We start from the raw sequence: 7895 nt of genomic DNA on the forward strand, positions 1-7895 counted from the left end.
TTTGAATTCATGAGGATGATAGGAGTGAAGAGTAGGAAAGCCCAGACACATCACCTTCAAGTAAGCAGGATCCCTGCCCATGGGCCTGTTTTCTTAACATGCTTCTGTTTAGGTGCTGTCATTCGGTTCTCAGAACAGAGATAATTTATCTTCATGTTAGTGGAGGAAGACATGATCCTGCCCAGAGTAAAGTAAACTTTTTATGTAACAGTCAGGTGGTTACAAGATCTCTCTTCTCTCCTATGATCTCTCTTCTCTCCTATGACCACTTCTGTACTATTGTAGTGCAAGAGCAACTACAGCTGCCAATAATATACAAATTAATGAGCATGTTAGATTAAAACTTTCATTTTTGAATAAAAGCAAATTCTGGAACCATTTAGTACAAATTTTTAGGTTAAGTGGAAGGTGGGTTTTGCACCTGTTTGCACACCATATTTATATATCATTTTGAGTCATTGTAAAATTACCCACCCCATGTGATCCAAGTTATTCCATACTATATTCCTTTTTTTCTTTCTTCTATTTTAAAATTTTAAGTGTGCGTGTTTGTGTATGTATGAGAGAGAGAGAGAGAGAGAGAGAGAGAGAGAGAGACTGTTGGATCTTCAGGAGCTGCAGTTATAGACAGTCATGATGCACCTAAGGTAGATGCTAGGACTTGAACTTAGGTACACCGGAGGAGCAACAAGCACTCTGAGCCACTGAGCCACCTTTCTAGTCTCTTAGATCCCCTTTCTACTTATTCAGTAAGTGTGTCTCCATAATTCTCTATTATTATGTCTCAAAGGTAATACAAATTCATTGTTATTAATGTACAATTTTATTAGCATAAATACAAGGTAATGGATTTTATTATAATTTTTCTCACATAAGCATAGAATGCACTTTGATTACATTTACCCTTTTACTACTTCCATAATCCTAACATTTCCTCTTTTGATTTTATACTCCTTCCCTCTCCTAAATTTCCTAAATGTATCATACTTCTCTTTGTGAGTGTGATGGTTAATTTGTCAGATTTACACAAACTACAATTACCCAGAAAGATGATACCTCAATTGAGGAACTCTTTATCAGACTGGCTATAGATAGGCAACCTTGTGTGGTGTTTTCTTAATTATTAATTATTAATTATTGATGTGGGAGGGCACAGCCCACTAGGAATTGCACCATTCCTGGGTAGGGGGTCCTGGTCCTGGGTTGCATCAGAAAGCAAACTGAGCAAGTCATGAAGAGCAAGAGAATATGCAGTGTTCCTCCATGGTCTCTGACTAGATCCCTGATTTTAAGTCCCTACCCTGAGTTCCCTCAGTGATGGTCTGTGATATGGAAGGTAAGGCAAAGGACCCTTTCCTCCCCAGGCTGCTTTAACGTTTCCTCACATCAACAGAAAGCAAACTGGCACACTGAATCTGATTTATGTCCCTTACTATGATGATTCCTGGTTTCATTCATTTTCCTGAAAATTATATTATTTCATCCCTATCTGTGGCTGAAAACATTGTTGTGTATTTACGTGGCATTTATTTTATCCTCTTATCCACTAATGGTAACTGTTGATTTTTTAACTTGGTCATGGGCATAGTACTGTGATAAATGTGGGTGTTCGGGTAACACTAGTCTGTGTTGAGTTTGATACTTTTAGGCATATATCCATGGTAATTACCTAAAGTTTTATTCTTATATTTATTGATTGATTTATCTATTTATTTACTTTTAGAAAACTTTATACTTTTTGTACACTAGACTGGAGTAACTTAACTTGTTACCATCCATCTGTGAGGGTTCTTTTAAAAAATATTTTTTGAAAATTTCAGAGACAAATCTTTTTGTTTTGTTTAAATGCTTCTTCCGCTCTCTTCCTTCCAACTCCTCCTGTAAGCCCTCAACTTTCTCCTTTCTATTTCATGTATTCTTTATTAAATTCATTGAGTTCACCTAGTGTTGTAGTTATGTGCACGCATATAGGTAGGGTTATCCACAGGATAATTGTCAGCCTCTAAGGGCCATGTCCAAAATAAACTGGCTCTCTGTCCCTAAGAAGTCATTAGTTGCCAATTGTTTTTCAGTAGGAGTGGAACTTCATGAGCTAAGCCTTAAGGATTCCTTTGTTCTTCTGAATCTTCGTTAGCATTTGTTGGCTTTATTTATTTTTTATATTTTATCAAACAAAGGGCTTTGTGTTTTCTGGAAGAGATGTACTATCCACTGAACTAGAGTGCCTTACTAAGTTATCTAAGCTGACCTTGAATTCTCTGTGTAGTCCAAGCTGACTTCCTCTTGCCGCAGGCCTGTCTAAGTAATCATGATAACAGACTATCAAATCTAGGCCTAACTCTTTAATGAAAGACATTCTAACTGGGGTGAGATAAAATCTCAATGCAGAAATTCTGATGTTCTTTTGAAACAGGGTCTCATTCTGTAGTCTAGCCTCTCTTTCAACTTACTATGATTTTCAGGTTGGCCTCAAACATTCAGAAAACTTCCTGTCTCCATCTCTAAGTGATGGCACTGCAGTCATGATCCACTATGCTTGGCTCAGTGACTTGTGTTTTGATGATGACAAAAGATGTTGAACATTTTTCATATATTTTTGGTCATTTTGTACTTTACTTAGACTTGTCATTCCAATTCATTTGTACATTTATTGAAAGAATTTTTGGTGTTTAATTAAGACATTTCTTAAATGATGCCAGAACAGTCTTAAAGAAAAGCACACTTTATTTTATATGTATGAATGGTTTACCTGCATGGATATCTCTATATCGTGTGTATGCCAGTGAAGACCAGAAAGAGTATGAAGGATTTCTTGAACTGGAGTCATAGATGGTTTTAGGATAACATAAATGTACTGAGAATGAAATCCTAGTCCTCTGCAAGAGCATCAAGTGCTCTTAGCTGTTGAATGGTCTCTCCATACTCTTGCGCGCGCTCAACAGGCCAGGAAGAACGACGCTGCTACAGGATCCTTCTGCACACATTTATTCAGTCCTGTTTCTTCTTTCTCCATATATCTCCCTTGTTTATATCTCCCCTGTTTATATATCTTCCCTGTTTATATCTCCCTTGTTTTTATATCTCCCTTGTTTTTATATCTCCCTTGTTTTTATATCTCCCCTGTTTATATCTCCCTTGTTTTTATATCTCCCAATAATAACAATCCTCTCTCAAATAATAATCCTCCCTCTAACCCGGGCCTCTCACTCTTTTATACTCTCAGTTCTCATCCACACACAGCAGGCCACGCCACCTCACCAGGCACGCAGCTTCAGCTAATCAGGGCAGCAGGGGCAAATCTCCACCAAATTGGATTCACCTGTATCCTGGTACACCTGCGCAGCTCTCAAGATGTTTGTGGTTTATATGAGGAAGTCAGGTGCAAGTCATATGACTTAGCTGCAGTCCCTGGCGCCTTTGGGACTGCCACCATACCCGCTCCCCACAATTCCCCCTTTTTTCTTTTTTGGCAGAGAGAATGTCTGTAGATAGCCCCCCGCAGCCATGCCCCTTACCCGTCCTTGGGTGACAAACAGCATTGGTTTGATCCCTGTCTTAGGTTGGTGACATGCCCAGGGAGTCTTATCACTGACTACCTCTCTATCATGCCAAGCCACACCTGGGGAGATTGTGTTTTGCTTGTGGCAGGTGCATCAAAAGGCCAGGATGTTGATTAATCTATGGCCAGATCTTAATTGCTGCAAGCAAGCCTCATGGGTGAAGGTAGAGGTCTGATCCCCAGTGTGCAAGCATAGGGGCCCTACACAAAACCATCCCTTAGGCTCATCACCCAGAGAGATCTTGGCCAGCTCCCGTGTCGTTTTTCCTGGGGGAAGGGAACTAGGACACTGAACCTTCATGCAATCAGACGTGCCTTCCACAGGATGCCAACAGCAAGCTATCCTCTGTGCAGTGCTTAGCCTCGCACCCCACGGCATAACGCAGCATAATTTCTTTTAGAGCGGCAAACCGAATCTGAGGAGATTGTCCCGCCTCCACTGCAGCAAAAGCCTACGCTACCATGGCGAAAGTGCGGGCCGCACACTCTGCACCTAACACATGTGCCAAACACAAAACACACACACACTATAACAAGCATACATCCCAGGGCTCTCATCCCCGCTCATCTTCCCTGAAGCAAGGGATAGATGGCCAGCGGGGCTATCTCTTTAAGGGGAATTCAGGGATCAAAAAGCGTGGAAAATTTTGAATGTCATGTCGAGCTGGTATCGGCTTCTGGAATACCGAAAGGATCTCTCATCTCGGCTCCATCCTTTGTGCTTGTGGGATCATCCACCACATCCACAGGGGCAACTGGATCAGGAGCCTCATTCTTGCAGCGTCTCACCAATCTCTCCGGCACCCAAAGAGGTTCCATCTGGTCCTGTGGAAACACACAAACAGACCCTCTCGCCCACGTCAACACCTGATCCTGTCGATCCCAGGGGAGATGGACACAATACCTCGTGGTGATGAGACCACAACCTCAATCACCTGTGTGTCCATCTGGGGAGTCAATACGAGAGTCAAGTTTTCACTGCTGAGGAGGCATAGGGAGGAGGCACAGAAGCTAATTCGCCTTCCTCCTCCGCCTCGGCTCTTTTATTTTGTCCTTTCTGTCCACCTGATAACACTGTGTCTCCTTTCTTTTTCCTTTTTCTTTTTAAGCCCTTCTCCTCTTCCGACATACTTTCTTGTTGCTCTGTAAGGATTTTCTGACCTGTCTTGACTGCCTCTCCATTCAAACAGTAACAGAGTCCATATATCAGAACAAACAAGACCAAAACTATCAGACCTACCCACAAAGGGTCAATGGGAGAAAAAAGCATAACTACACAGCGAGGATCTATTGATCACTACACTGAGGTTATCATAGTTCCTTAACTTGTCCCCAAACCAGGAACCTTAACTTGTCCCAAAGCCAGGAACCTTATCGTTACTTTGTGCCTCCTTCCTGGCAACTTTATACTTGCCTCAATTTTATCCGAGGTCCTTCCTAAACTCCTGGGTTACTTTGTGCCTACTTCTTGGCAACTTTATGCTCACCTCTATTTTATCCGAGGTCCTTCCCAAACTCCTGGGGTCGCAAGTTTCACTCACCATGAACTTACCCTGCCAGCAACCACTGACTGCTGAAAGTTCTGAACTCTGTGGGGGAGTCGGTTCCCCGTACGGGCCACCAATTGTCACGCCCACTCTTGACCAGCAAGAACGACGCGACCACCAGTCCTTCTAACAGCAGTTTATTCAGTCTTCATCTTTCTTCTTTCTCTTCATCAGTACCGTTCCCCAGCTGAAGAGTTCTGAATCCACGCCGGATCCTTCTCAACAGTCTGTTTCACGGGAACCTTTATTAACCCCTTCTTCCCCGTTATGCAGTTCTGAATCCTCCCTGTAGCAGGGGGTCTTCGCTCTTGCCTGAAGATGTTTCTTTTCCCGGGTTTTCTCGTCCTAGGTCTTCTCGTCCCAGGTCTTCTCGTCCCGTCCCGGGTTTCGGCACCAATTCTTGCGCGCGCTCAACAGGCCAGGAAGAACGACGCTGCTACAGGATCCTTCTGCACACATTTATTCAGTCCTGTTTCTTCTTTCTCCATATATCTCCCTTGTTTATATCTCCCCTGTTTATATATCTTCCCTGTTTATATCTCCCTTGTTTTTATATCTCCCTTGTTTTTATATCTCCCTTGTTTTTATATCTCCCCTGTTTATATCTCCCTTGTTTTTATATCTCCCAATAATAACAATCCTCTCTCAAATAATAATTCTCCCTCTAACCCGGGCCTCTCACTCTTTTATACTCTCAGTTCTCATCCACACACAGCAGGCCACGCCACCTCACCAGGCACGCAGCTTCAGCTAATCAGGGCAGCAGGGGCAAATCTCCACCAAATTGGATTCACCTGTATCCTGGTACACCTGCGCAGCTCTCAAGATGTTTGTGGTTTATATGAGGAAGTCAGGTGCAAGTCATATGACTTAGCTGCAGTCCCTGGCGCCTTTGGGACTGCCACCACACCCGCTCCCCACACCATACCCCAGAACAATCTTTTAATCCTAACAACAATCACATAATTGAAGTCTTTGAGAAAGCAAACTATTATTGCTTCAGTCAAAGTTCTGGGATAGAGGGTGACTGTGTTTTAATATAGCAATCATCAAGACCTAAAGTTAGATGACTTCATTTTCTCTTTGTCTTTTTCTCTTCTCCCTTTGCCACTTGACTGTATCATACTGTGTGACTGGTTACTGATGTGCTGTGTCACCTTCTGTATTATTGCTTAATCCTCAATTTCCTGTGAAGTACAATGAATCTTACATTAGACTCTTCTGAGTCAGGTGGTGTGCCATCTGTTTCCAGCTCTGGTAACATGAATAACAGAATCACAGAAAGCAACATCTCCCTCAGTTTTCAGTAGAATATCCATATTCACACACACACACACACACACACACACACACAGAGAGAGAGAGAGAGAGAGAGAGAGAGAGAGAGAGAGACAGACAGACAGACAGACAGACAGAGAGAGAAATTCTGATCTTTAGCAGGATCTTACAATCTGAAACTTTACATGAAACCTTTATTAAAATAATTTTATACCTGAATACAAACATAGAATATGCTGCATTTGAGCAGAAACCTTTGTTGTTTTGGGCTGATTCTAGATTTAAGTGGTTGGAAATGGTTGTGTAATTGTACATAATAGGTGCATGGCATGAGGCTACTGGGGCACAGAAGAGCAGCTGGCAACACTGTGTATTGATGCTGATAGCAGGTATCATGAAACAAATTGAAAGAATGGAGGCAAACTAGAGCCCAGCTGCCAACTCGTGATAACATTTCAAAGCCTCTAGCACCTTCAGTCATAAAAATGAGGGCTAACTTACCATACAACTTTAAATCTCCATTCCAAGTATTTAACTACAGACAAAAGTCTTTTAACAATTATAGTCCCTTACTTAAATTTACTCAAATGAAAATCAAATTGCTTTTTATAGTATACCTAAGAATTGAGAGATACAATACAGACTAAACTTTCTAGGATCTATTTTTATTGTGTTTTATACTCCCTCTCCTCCTTTTTGTTTAAAAAAAACTTTTTATTGATTCTTTGTGAATTTCACATCATGCACCTATTCAACTCATCTCTGTCCCTTTGAATCTGCCCTCTGCCCTTGCAACCTAATCCCCAAATAAAATAATATAGAATAAAAAAGATCTTATTATCATAACAGAGTATACCTTTTTAGCCACGTATCTTTACTTGCAAGTTTTCACTTCAATAAGTCATTAGTCTAGTCTGAGGCCTCTGGCTTCTGCAACACCATTTATACTGGATGCTCATCTGAACTTCTCTCAGATAACCTGTTGTTATCCCATGTCATGAAGGTCCTGCAGCTTTGGATCTGCAGGACTGACACTTTCATGGGCTCTAGCAAATAACAGATGGAGTAGATGTTGGGGTGGGCCAATTAAAAGCCCCAGATCTGGGATTGAGAGGTAGCTGAGTTGGATAGATTGCCCGTTCTAGTGAGCTCATAACACCAATACAAGATTTCCAGCACTTTTCAAGCTAGCTCACCCAATGCTTCAGCTGATAAGGGGCAAGGTCTACTCTCCTGCTCTCAGGTACTTGTGTCCTGCTTACCTGCATTTTTGCCACCAGGGTCAGCTCTACTGTGCTGCCCAGGCAAGGTCTCCCCAATGCTGCAGTCTGTCAAGGGAAGGGCCAGCTCTCCCAGTCTTTATGACCTCACAGACAGCTTTTCCCCTCCTGCCACAGGTGGCAAAGAGTGGGGGGCATCTCCTTTGCCCATGCCACCGTACAGCAGACTACGCTTGAGACCAGTTATCCCACATTCACACTCTCAGGGGTAGCTCACTCTCTCTCACTGAC

At 42.3% G+C, this 7895-nt stretch overlaps 1 long non-coding RNA gene across 1 annotated transcript; it reads right to left on the reverse strand.

Moving 5' to 3' along the window:
* Positions 1–6123: 6123 nt before the first annotated feature.
* Gm34662 lies at positions 6124–7686 on the reverse strand. Its single transcript, XR_381457.1, has 2 exons — positions 7647–7686; positions 6124–6293 (listed from the first exon to the last, which is right to left on the reverse strand). It is a non-coding gene; the product is annotated as a predicted gene, 34662 (long non-coding RNA).
* Positions 7687–7895: the final 209 nt, after the last annotated feature.

Source organism: Mus musculus, chromosome 12, assembly GCF_000001635.26.
Source record: "Mus musculus strain C57BL/6J chromosome 12, GRCm38.p6 C57BL/6J".
NCBI classification, from domain to species: domain Eukaryota; kingdom Metazoa; phylum Chordata; class Mammalia; order Rodentia; family Muridae; genus Mus; species Mus musculus.